The 13,106-nt window shown below is 40.5% G+C and overlaps 1 long non-coding RNA gene across 1 annotated transcript; it reads left to right on the plus strand.

Moving 5' to 3' along the window:
- The first annotated feature begins 498 nt into the window (after window positions 1-498).
- LOC116787884 lies at window positions 499-10,492 on the plus strand. Its single transcript, XR_004357480.1, has 3 exons — window positions 499-565; window positions 1,272-1,368; window positions 8,643-10,492. It is a non-coding gene; the product is annotated as an uncharacterized LOC116787884 (long non-coding RNA).
- Window positions 10,493-13,106: the final 2,614 nt, after the last annotated feature.

A 13,106-nucleotide genomic window follows, 5' to 3' on the forward strand; every position in this document is an offset into this window, starting at 1 on the left:
AGGTAATGTTGTGGTTAGATGTGAGTTATCACAGAACTTGCAATAAGGTCAGTTCTCGTGCAATTACGAAGTAAATCAAATACAAGTTGCTTAGTGTCATTGCATGTTTAGGTCTGTGCAGAAGAGATAAGACAAACTCTTGCTCTGGAGAGATTAATTTGCCTTGATGCTATGAAGCAAGTCTTTCGTGCTCCGTCAGCTGCATCAACTCATTGAATTGAGCTTGTGACTCCACCACAGTTTGGTCACTGGACCACCACAAAATAGGCTTCTCCACTTCAAATGAATAGTAACTTAATTGAATACACATTACTGTGTTTTGGATTTCAGGTCCTAAAAGCATCTGTACTGGGTCGAACTAAATGTCTGGTTAGCCTAATATTCCGTCTTGTGTCCCAACAGGAGCAGGTGCCAGGAAAGAGTGCAAGAACCAGACAATCACATGCAACTCCCCAGCTTCTTCCCTTTTTCCCTTAACTATGGTACCTACACCTAGTGCTTGCCTTCAGAAGCTGTGAGCTTGGAAAGCTCTTGAGGAAGATGTTATTTACATATGTAACTCCTAGTAAGTCTTTTCTGTGAACCTATCCAGACTAGAGCCCACATAACTTCCAGCCAGCCAGTAACGAAGTGTTCCTAATGTTCAACTTACCTGAGCTGTGTATGAAGAATCACCTTCTTCTGTTTACTTTGAACTCAGATCCTATTTCATTGATTCTCCTCGGTTCTTGAAATGAAAGAGATAGTGGTCATCTAGTGCAGCCTCCTGCAGAGTCAGCATTGAATTTAGACCAGGTGGCTCAGGCCTTTGTCCAGGTAAGGGTTTGAAAATGCTCCAAGGACAGAAATTCCACAGCCTCTCTTAAGCAACTTATTCCCATGTTCTTGAGGTGAACATACTTTCATTATATCAAGTTAGAAACTCCCTTTTTCGTTTTTCACCCTTGGCATATGACCAGATACTGAGTTGATGCATCATGTTGCCTGTGGTACTAGCATATTATCACATACATCTGTTAATTGCAGACAAATACATTATTGAAAAAGCATGTTTTATTATAGTAACTTGCAGAGCTCTATTATAAAAATAAGATCAAGATGAAAACTTACTCTAGATTCATACAAGTTCACAAGCTGACTTGTGTTGGGCCTATCAGGAGGTAGGTTTATGATTTAGATCCCTGGAGGAAGAATGCCTCCAGGCATCATTCATTAATAAGATTACCAGATTCTTCTGATTTTTCCTTTCTTTTTTTTGTTTTTTTTTCCAGGCTCTGGTTCCAGTTCTCCCTGGCTGATCTTGGCCACTTTTCTATTACATATCATTCATTGCTTTCTAGAGGCACTGTGTGGAAGAAACTATTTGAGGTAAAATTAGGAGTTTAAGGCCACAATATCAGGAACTCAGCTAAAGGTTGTGAAATATGTTCTTTAACAACATAAAGGGTCTAATAAAAGCTGTGAGATTCGAGGCTCCCTTTTTTGATAACTGGTAATTCAAGGAGGCACGGTGAGGTCCCTGAATACTGCAAGTTTGAATCCACATATGGCAGCTTTATAGGAATTTGTTACTAATGTTGCTTGCTCTGTCTGCATCCCCTGGGAACTCTTTGGATGAATTCATTAATTTTTTTTCTGCCTTGGGAGAGCAGTGGTATATATTTTAAAGTATGTCAAAATCTGTATCTACACTTTCATAGAAACATAGAATCACAGAATTGTTTGGGTTGGAAGGGACCTTAAAGATCATCTAGTTCCAACCTTCCCATCATGGGCAGGGACACCTTTCACTAAACCAGGTTGCTCAGAGCTCCATCCAACCTGGCCTTTAACAGTTCCAGGGATGGGGCATCCACTGTCTCTCTGGGCAACCTGTTCCAGTGCCTCACCATCCTCACAGTGAAGAATTTCTTTCTAGTACCTAATCTAAACCTGCCCTCTTTCAGTTTAAAATTGTTACCCTTTTTCCTATCACTACATGCCTTTGCTATTTCCAGAGTAAAATCACTGACATGAACATCCTTTCTACATCATCCCCTTTCCTTTCTTTTCAGCCCTTGCCCTTACAACCCAGCTTCACCCTGTCGATGGAAACATCCAAATCTTTTCATTTCCTTTTTTTTCCCACTTCTATTACACACATCGTCACCCCTTGCACAACTTAGGTCTGCATGTTTCCCTGCACTTTTTCAACCCTTCATATGCTATAACTTTTCAACAAAACATGGAGTAGGAATCTGCAAATAATGCTGGAAACACTGTATAATAATAATAATAATAAAAGTATAATTTCCATCAGTCACAATCAGATCCAGTGTCTAGGAGGTTAAAGAATCACAGCTGGACTTCAGGCTGCCTTGTACTCTAATGATCTATTTCCTATTTTCCTGAGAATTGAATACAATCGAATTTGATGACTTAGAGGCTGCTGCTGTTTCAGGAAACTTAAATGAGGTACAATGCATAGAAAAGCCTGCTAGTTATGGCTTTTTCATCGTGGCCTGTACATTTTATAAAGGGCAAGCACAATCTATAAAAGGTGTAAGGCCAGACCAGAGGCAGAGCATTTGAGGAGCATTGAATTTCAATTATTAAATCTTGGTTAAGAAAGTTCATAAGCCATAATGCAAAACATGTAATATGCCTTTTAGCATGATTTTGCGGCTCTGCTCAGAACAGCTGAGAATTAAAACCACAAAAGGTTTCATGGTAAGACAGATTAATTTGCAAGACAATTTCAGAGCAATTCATTTTCTGATTATACTGAAATATAGGTTATGCAACCAAATTGTTCTTCAAGATTGTGCAGTGCAATTCCCATCCAGCAGTGGCAAGTGCTTAAGAGACCAGAAATCAATACTCTGATTCTTACAGGTAGAAGAACATGTTAATCAGACGATAGGGAAATACAAAATATGAAAGAGGTCTTGGAGGCATTTGGCAAATCCACATTCCTGGAAAATTTTCAGTGCCATTACTCCAAAACTACAATGCTTTTTCAGGAGTTTTGGGGGGTCTGGTATCAGTTCTTACCCCCAAGAACTCTGTAGAACTCAGCTGTAGTGGTTTGGACTTTGTTTTCCCCCAGAGGATAAGAAAAGTGGTAGACCCCAAGGGGTGGAAACCCCTGGAAGTTTTGAATTTCTGTCCAATGAGCGCTCCTGCAAAAAATGTAAACATATCACAACCAGACCGGAAGAGAAGAGTTGTAGTTGGAGGGAAGAAGAAAGTGGCCATGTTGTGAAAGGCCACGAGGAAGGGGCTCTGAGCCCCTTGGGGCCTCTGAGGCCTCCCAGCCCCCGGCTGGGGGGACTGCAGAGACTTGGAACAGTGTTAGACTGGACTAAGTGTCTGTAGTTATGCTGGGAGATGTTTTCTCCATTATGGGCAGTGGCCGTGGGCAGTGGTCAGAGAAAGCAGCCGCTGGCACTGACCAGAGAAACGGTGGCAGAGAGCCAGAAGAGATAAGATGGAGCAACAAAGACATGCAGCACCAGAGAAGGGACTCCTGGAAGGAGACCTGAGGGAAGGCGAGTCAGCAGCTGAGTTCTACAGAGTTCTTGGGGGTAAGAACTGATACCAGACCCCCCAAAACTCCTTTGAGACCTCCTGGAAGGAGGAAGTTGATAGACTCTTACTTGAAAGAGCCTTGAAGTGCGACATGCACTGTAGAGAGGAGCTGAGAAGCTCGGTCGTCCTGAGAACTCAGCCAGGACGGAGTGTGGGAGGTTGGCCTTGAGGCCCTCCCTTGCTGCAAGCTACAAAGAGGCTCGCAGCCTGAGACAGGGCACAGAGGCCCTGCAAGGAGCTTGAATCTCCTGAAGATACCAGACCGTCACGAAGACCCCCCTGTGCTTCGTGATATGACGTGGTGATACGACCTTGTCTGGGGTGACGAAGCCCACGGAAGACCACTCGTTTGGAGAGACGAGTGGCCGAGGGGGATACCCCCTCGTGTGTGCTGGCAGAGATCCAGGTATCAGCTGCTACAAGAAACAGAAGAGACAGAGAGAGAGCCTGCTGCCTTAGAAGATGCTGCTGCTTAGTGACTGCTACTCTGAAGAAGCTGCTGCCCTGAGAGACTGGAAGGGATCTGTCCTTCTTTCCCTCCTGGACTTTTATTTGGAGGGGAGAAGAGATCTGATCCATTGTAAATACTTATGTCATGGTAGAGATAGTTGTAGTCGTGTGTATAATGTATTGTAGTATTTATTTGTATAGTCATTGTAATATATTCCCTTTCCCCATTCTGAGTCTGGTTGTGTTTTGTCTGGAAAAAAACCCATCTCACATTGGGTTGAGATGTGGGAGGGGGGATGGAGCTAGGGAATTGGAATTTGGGCTATCTCAAACCATGACATAAAATGGTAGCAGAGGATGGTTGCGAACCATCGAGATAAATTGAGATAAGAGCCATGATGCTTGTGGCAACAGAAAGAGTTTTCCAGACAAAACACAGACTGTACCATTGTAGTGAGAGTAAGACTATAGTAAGTTAAGTACTAAGAGTAAAGTTTGTGATAATGCTTTAATGATGTTTAGTAGAGAGATTTTAGTTATATTTTAGTTTATTGAAGATTGAATATTGATTAGAGTTTTTTTTTCAGTTGTTGTGATATGTTGACATTTTCGCAGGAGCGAGGGGTGGAGTGTTGTAGTGGTTTGGACTTTGTTTTCCCCCAGAGGATAAGAAAAGTGGTAGACCCCAAGGGGTGGAAACCCCTGGAAGTTTTGAATTTCTGTCCAATGAGCGCTCCTGCAAAAAATGTAAACATATCACAACCAGACCGGAAGAGAAGAGTTGTAGTTGGAGGGAAGAAGAAAGTGGCCATGTTGTGAAAGGCCACGAGGAAGGGGCTCTGAGCCCCTTGGGGCCTCTGAGGCCTCCCAGCCCCCGGCTGGGGGGACTGCAGAGACTTGGAACAGTGTTAGACTGGACTAAGTGTCTGTAGTTATGCTGGGAGATGTTTTCTCCATTATGGGCAGTGGCCGTGGGCAGTGGTCAGAGAAAGCAGCCGCTGGCACTGACCAGAGAAACGGTGGCAGAGAGCCAGAAGAGATAAGATGGAGCAACAAAGACATGCAGCACCAGAGAAGGGACTCCTGGAAGGAGACCTGAGGGAAGGCGAGTCAGCAGCTGAGTTCTACAGAGTTCTTGGGGGTAAGAACTGATACCAGACCCCCCAAAACTCCTTTGAGACCTCCTGGAAGGAGGAAGTTGATAGACTCTTACTTGAAAGAGCCTTGAAGTGCGACATGCACTGTAGAGAGGAGCTGAGAAGCTCGGTCGTCCTGAGAACTCAGCCAGGACGGAGTGTGGGAGGTTGGCCTTGAGGCCCTCCCTTGCTGCAAGCTACAAAGAGGCTCGCAGCCTGAGACAGGGCACAGAGGCCCTGCAAGGAGCTTGAATCTCCTGAAGATACCAGACCGTCACGAAGACCCCCCTGTGCTTCGTGATATGACGTGGTGATACGACCTTGTCTGGGGTGACGAAGCCCACGGAAGACCACTCGTTTGGAGAGACGAGTGGCCGAGGGGGATACCCCCTCGTGTGTGCTGGCAGAGATCCAGGTATCAGCTGCTACAAGAAACAGAAGAGACAGAGAGAGAGCCTGCTGCCTTAGAAGATGCTGCTGCTTAGTGACTGCTACTCTGAAGAAGCTGCTGCCCTGAGAGACTGGAAGGGATCTGTCCTTCTTTCCCTCCTGGACTTTTATTTGGAGGGGAGAAGAGATCTGATCCATTGTAAATACTTATGTCATGGTAGAGATAGTTGTAGTCGTGTGTATAATGTATTGTAGTATTTATTTGTATAGTCATTGTAATATATTCCCTTTCCCCATTCTGAGTCTGGTTGTGTTTTGTCTGGAAAAAAACCCATCTCACATTGGGTTGAGATGTGGGAGGGGGGATGGAGCTAGGGAATTGGAATTTGGGCTATCTCAAACCATGACAATGGAATAACTTCACTAAGGAATCACTATGGAATATTTGTTCAAATTGGGGGAAACAATTTCCAACTTTGTTGGATTCCCAAATAGCATGGGAAAAAGCCATTTCAGGAGAACAGTACTAATGATTCCAAAAATAGCATAAGAAGAGGAACAGATTCCTTTGTCCCTGGCTAACTCAAGAAGATTTGCTGAGGTCCCCAGTTGCTGCAAATTTGAACCCACAAAAAATGGTAGACTTCACACACTTCCAGATAGCTTGCCTTCAAAAGGAACTAGAGAGAAAAAGGGAATATATGCAATGGATTACTTAATGTCAGTAATTCAGTAAAGAACAAAAATATTAGTATATAACAGAACTCTCCAATAATTTGGAAGAGAAAAAATGGCCATGCACAGCTAATACCTGTGTCATGCTGTAGGATAAAAGAGCACTATAAAGAGAGGATCAAACATACAGAAGGATTTGCTTTATTTTCTAGTTTCAAGTCCAAAAGTTGTTTACAACAAGAAGAGGATGAAATAAAAATATTCAAGTCAAAGAAAGACTAAATATTACCTTACTGGATAAGGAAAGCAAGCAAGATAACAAAAAGATCATTATTGTATTACTTCAAAATTAAAATGCAGTTGATGGGATTTAATACATACCAATCAATTTTTTTTCCATGTTCATCCATGTCAGGGCAAGTAGAAATCAGCTTGATTTATGCAAGATAAATTAGAAGATAGAAATAAATAGAAATATTCCCAAATATAATGAGGAGCAAAACTGCCTAAGTAGGAATGTCATGGCATTTCCTTCATCACCATTTTCTGAAGGCTGGCCCAGACAAAGCTTCTGGCAGGGAGACTCTCAGTATACTTATTTTGGTTTAGATCAGGAACTATGAAGAGATGACCTCACAAGATCCCTTTTAGCCTGGATTTCTATGAAAACAAAAGCTGATTCAAAATGTTAAGAATTTTAGAAATAGGTGGATGTCTAAAATTGTCATTGCATGATATGTACTAAAGAACACCATTACTGAGTGGCTGACTCATTCACGGGAAGAATTCATGGCAACCATTTGAATTTAAAGATTTCTGTTATTTACAAGGAGAGGAAGGACAATCCCTGATGTAGTTAAGAAAGATAAGCAATTTGCACAATGGTACTCCTAATGACATGACTAAATATAGAGCGCATGCTCATTCCAGACCTGGAATGTTTTCAGTTGAAACTCATAATCCACGGAAGCCAGGAGAGCTGGACACAATGTAAGGCGACAAGAGTCACAAGATAGGTACAAAAGTTGGGCACACCATCTGCAAGACATCACTCAGTTCCAGCCTAAGTGCTTTCCAGGACAGAATTAATACATATTAATACAATGCCAAATAAATCTTGAACAGAACAGAAAAGGTACTGTCACCAATAGATTGTGGTTTGGTTTTTTTATAAGTACGACATTAAATGAAACATCTTTTGCATTTTGTGCACAGGACAATTTATGCTGTGGGGAAGGTGATGGCAAATGTTAGACAAAATAAGACTTTCAGAGCCTGTTTCTCTTGCAATAGATTGAGAAGTTTTCCTAAATTTCCATGGGACTAGTGTCAGGCAGTAGAGTTCTATGAGCACCAGAAGATAAATATAGCTGATAAAATAAGAAAGATTAAATAATGGTAAATCCATTGTTGAGGGATTTCCAAATACGGAAAAAGGAATTATTCATTTTCCTGGCCACTGGAAAGAATATAAACAAGTTCAAATTGTATCCACAGTTCCTTTGAGGAAGATATGGAGCATGACATTGTACAAGAATAGTTTTCAGGCTCACTGTGTCACTGTGATCTGACTGATGACTGCACACAGGCATCAGCCGAGACAGTGACACTGCTGAGCAAGACAGATGGGAAAATGACATTGAGAAGGCAACACTGGTGCTGCATAACAAAACCAAACTTCTCCTTCCAAACCATGCTGAACTCTCCTAGGAGTAAAAAAAAAAATGGTAATTATCTTTACTTAAAAGGTTTTCTTTTCCAAACCACTGTCAGTTTTTAAAAGTATGTTCACGCTGCAAGTACCCTTCCTGCAGTCGAGAAGATATCTTCAAAATAATTCTATTTTCCTTACAAATTTCCTTTCTGTTTAAAGATATCCTACTGTTTCATCTTTTAGATGCATATATGTGAATATATCTAATTACCTCTCTCACCAGAATATCCAGTTGTCCTAAAGAATTATAGTCATAGAATTGAGTTAAGCATGTCCCCTGAAATACACAAAAATGCAGCAAAAGCAAAAACGAATGAATGCATTTCCTAATTACTAAGTCAATTTACAATTTCCTGTCACACAAGCTTTTATGATTACTATATTTAACACAGTCCTATCGCTTCTTCTCTTCATTTTCTCTCTTTTGCATTTCACAAAGTCTCAATAATTTACATACCCAGCACCTAGGATACTCAGACTAAGATGTATTAATTAATTGATATTTAATTAAAAATTAAATAGTCATAATTTTGTCATGGCACGTCTTATCATTCTAAACAGAGGCAGCAATAGTCAAATTGCTGCACAGTGTTCAAGTTACTTGTAGAAGGGAGAAATACAGAAGAACAATTATGTGCCAAAGTCACTTACAAGATCATTTCCAGAAATGAAAATTTGTGGGTCTTTTTCTTATTTTTTTGTCAAAGGACGCTGTAAGCCTGGCAGCACTGAGAAGCCCTCAGTTCTTCAATATTGATATACCTGCAGCTGTCAACATTTGGTTTGTTTTAAAGCAGAGACTTGAAGTCGTTTCCATATTTATGAACACAAACAGGCTCACTGTCATCCCATGGCTATGGACACCTGAGTATGAAGAAGATCCTTTTTTAAGGAACAGGACAAATGGAAAGACAGACATTACTGACCTCTGAGACTAAAAACTTCAAAATTTTAAATCAAACTGTTCAATTCTCTGATGTTTCCTCACAAATTATGCGTTTTATTTCCTTCCCCAACCTGAGATACCTCACTTCTTTATTCCCATCAAAGCTTTTTTCCCCCAGCTTTGAGTCCATGACTGTTATTACCCCTTTTTTCCAGCCCTTCTGGCAACTTCCCTTACCATATTTGCCCGTTTTTTTGGAATATTTTATGTACCACATTCAAGGCAAGCAGAATATCACATATTCCCAACTATATTCACTAAGACATTTTTTCTAAAGAAATTAAAGAGCCCTGAATTCACTATCCAGGCTTCTTCTGAAGTTTGTTCTTCATTTGCTTTGCAAGACCCAAAACTTCACCCCTGATTCCCCTTAACAGTAATACAAACTAACACATTCAACAGGATGTTTTCAAATTTGAATGTGTCAAAGCCTTTGATAAAGCAGATTTTCACTTCATTTTTCTTAATAAACCCATAAATAGCTTGCTGCTGCTCAGTAGATCACTTCACACATGTCTAGGCATACTAATAGCAATCCCCACACAAGACTCCAGACAAGATTCAATTTTAGCATCTTCTGCCCTATCTTTCCAGAGATGTTACTTTCTCAGCATGCTTCTAACTCACCAAAGTGTCAGCCCTCTTCCTAAATAAGCTTTTCCCAGGAAGAACAATTTCTTCTGGCTGTGGTCTCCCAGTTCCTCTTTCAAAGACCTTTGCAGGAGAATCTGCTTGGCTCCAGAAGGAGATAACTGAGAGTTAGCCATTCTCCTTGATTTTTCTGGTAACATGAAGTGTACATACCTCATCACAGCTTTTCAGTATCCGACTTCCTTCCAGTTTCTTCCTACTTTCTGGTGCAATCCTAGAAAGTGTGCCTTCTTGACAATCCCTCACATCTGTTTTTGCCTCTTCCTATGCTGGGCTCAGGTCATTCCATGGTTTTACAGTCTCCTGCTACATACCTGTATCCCTTTCACTCCTGGCTTCAATGATTTGTAACAGCAATCAGTCAGTTTGCAAAGGCAATGCAATAAACCATCTGTATGTGAGCATGGCATAACCAGTAGCTATAGTAACAGGAAAGCACACTTTAAACAAAAAATGAAAAACAAACAAAAAAATCTGAGCAATATCACTCATCTTTTCCTCCATCTCCAAATATTGCATGGCTCCATAAATATCCTCTTGTGTTCCTTCACCTAATTACATCTTCCCCTAGCCCAAAACAGAGTGAGATACAAATAAAACTTTATTTTGCTTGGTTGAAGGAGGAAAAATAAATAAATAATAACACACAACAAAACTAGAAAGAAAAGCTTGTCTCTTTCCAGAAAAGAAAAAAAAATAAATCTGTAAATTGCAAATCCAGGACAGGCAAAATTGTTGCTATCCCTGTTCTGCCTTATTTGCTGATACAGGGTCAGCCTTAGGACCCTTGTGGGCTGTGAAAATAATTTCCATTGTTCCTTTTTTGTTGTCTTGTTTCCTCAGTAATCTCCCCTGCCTGCAATGAACCATCAGCATGACCACTGTCTCTCAGTTCCATCTCACATATAAGGGGACTGCACATTATTTATTCTTACTCCTCAAAAAGACGGATGGGGTGCAGATGTGAGGCTCATACTTTTGAGTTACAAATGGGTCTTCAGGGCAGCATTGCCAAAGGCTTCATCCAGGGCTGAGGCATCATTGACTGACTGCCCCAATCCCCAAATCCTGAGCACGGGGGTGGATTCACAGGGCCTTGGCACCCAGCATGGGAGCCAGCCCTGGGGATGAGAATTCTGAGGAGCCTCCCTGCTGTGCTGGACACACACACAACCAGCCCCTGTAATGCAACTCCCACCTGAGGCAGCTCTGTGGGTGCAGATCCCCAGGGATCCAACTGGGAGCAGTTTGGGAGGTTAGCAAGGGTTGGACATTTTCCCCAGCGTGGTGCTGTGCTGTCTACAGAGATCGCTTCAGACCCTGCAGCAGTAAGGCCACGTGTTGGTACTTGTGACACAGCTCACTGCTACACAGAGCTGGAGAGCAACTTCTAATAATGCAGAATAGCATGGGTAACTTTTAAAACACAGATATGAAAAGAACCTTCTGCAAGTTCTTGAGAAGAGCTCTTGAATCTGAGTGGACTGAGTCAAGGTATTATAGAAAATATGGGGGGGTTTTAACCATTCCTCTAGAGTCTGTGTAGGTGGACTTCCACAGAAAAGACCAAAATAGACTCAGGGCCTCAGCTTACTTTAGCACTAAAAAGGTCAGCAGGGTGCAAAACATTGTTCAGTAAATTATAGCACTTATACCTGTGTCACACATTTTCATTCCTGCTTTTTGAAATATGCATGTCAAAATAGATAAACAATACAGACTCAGTTCCTACCCAAAAAAATTATTATTTTATATAAATTAAAAGAAACTAACTTTGTTTACTGCAGTATTACCTTCCAAAAAATTATTTTTTCTTATTTGACACTTCCTTCCTTGAGGGAGTAGAACTATTCCATACATCTCTTAAATGCATACAGATTTGGTAATGTTCTCAATAAAACCCACCTGAAATAGATTTCCTTCTAATCAGTGAAGTAAGTAGCCATGCAATTAAGGAGAGACAATTATGTATTTCAGCAAGGTATAGCCTGATATTTATCAAAGTGGAATATTATTATGCCTGATTCAATTTTGTACATTGACATCTCTCCATTGTTATTGATTAATGGTTAAAACTCTCTAAGGTTGTTATAAAACACTGTTATAAATAACTTTTATTATTTAGATACATAATAAATGTGATCTCTACAAATGATGAATTATATCCCACTCCTTAATTACAGAGTCGTCTGAAATCTAATTTAAACAGTAGCTAAGCAGATTAAATTCAAAAACAAGAACAATAGCAAGGCAGTTGGCAAAATGATAAATGTATGGGATTCTTTTCTCAGCACTGTATAGTTTTTCCACAGACTGTTTTGTAAAGTATAATCTTTCTCAATATCTTATTAGAACGCTGTAATCTGGATTTACATATTGATTCATTCAGTTTCAATGTCAATCAAAACATGAAAATTTAATAAAAAACAACTCTAATTGTTCCTCAGAGACTTAGCAATAATTACTCACACGCCATCTCTCAGTGAAGGAGATGTCTTTAACATGCTCAGTTTTCCAAGCATAACAATTGTACGTTTCTTTTGGGCACTGTGTACTTCTCAAATCAGCATTTCACTCACCAAGATGTTGAAGGCTGCCTTAACAACATATCACACAGGGGCTACACTTGATAAAATTGAAACTGTATTCTGTCAACAATAATTATGTGGGTGTTTTGCTCATTTCCTGCTATAGCTGTCCCATGGCAACAGAGTAAAAGCAGCGCTCATTTTTTAAATACATAAACGACTCCTTAGATGACACGTTTCTGGCTCAGATTTGGCAAAGGCACGGTGAAAACAAAGACTTTTTTGAGAAACTATCACAACTACTTCCACTATATGCAAATCTGTAGGGAATGTGCTAATTCCCAAGTGGAGGGTGCAGCTTTGGTCTGGTAGTAGCAGTAGTGGCCTGAGGCATTTCCAGAGATCAATAGCAAGGCAACATTTGCACTTCAGGCCATTCTCTCCACTTTTTGGTGGATTTCACAAGAAATGCCTGAACCGAAGGTCATTATTCCACTTAACCCTGCCTTTGGGGTTGTTGTTGCTAAGGAAAATCAGATAAAATCCAAGGTCCACTTTTTGTCAGAATTATGTCCATCTCAAGTGCTGAAAAAACAGCTGGTGGTATTGATGATTTATTTTGTCATATAAACTCTGGAAAATAATTATTTTGGTACACGGGAAATTAGCTTTGCAATTTTCAGTTTTAACAGTTTTGAGAATATTTACTTTTCTAAGATCATTTTGTGGCTTGTGAATCAAGATGAAGATAAGTAAGTATTGTACAGACAGTTCATAAAGCAGTTACAAGATAAATTAGGATACTGCAGGTTTTACCGTCAGGTCTATGAACATCTAAGCTCTGATGTAGTAAAACCTGATGGCAGGATCAAGTGCACCTACAACTCCAGCCATTCAAATATTATCTTCACTGAGAAAATTAGCAAAAATGATACCATTATGGTTATTTTTTTCTTACTGTGAGCACCCTGACTAAACTTGTTTCATTTAAGTTGATACTAATGTAACAAGAAACATCTGGAGATTAACAACGTGGATCAGATTCA

Source organism: Chiroxiphia lanceolata, chromosome 6 (assembly GCF_009829145.1).
Source record: "Chiroxiphia lanceolata isolate bChiLan1 chromosome 6, bChiLan1.pri, whole genome shotgun sequence".
Lineage (NCBI taxonomy): Eukaryota > Metazoa > Chordata > Aves > Passeriformes > Pipridae > Chiroxiphia > Chiroxiphia lanceolata.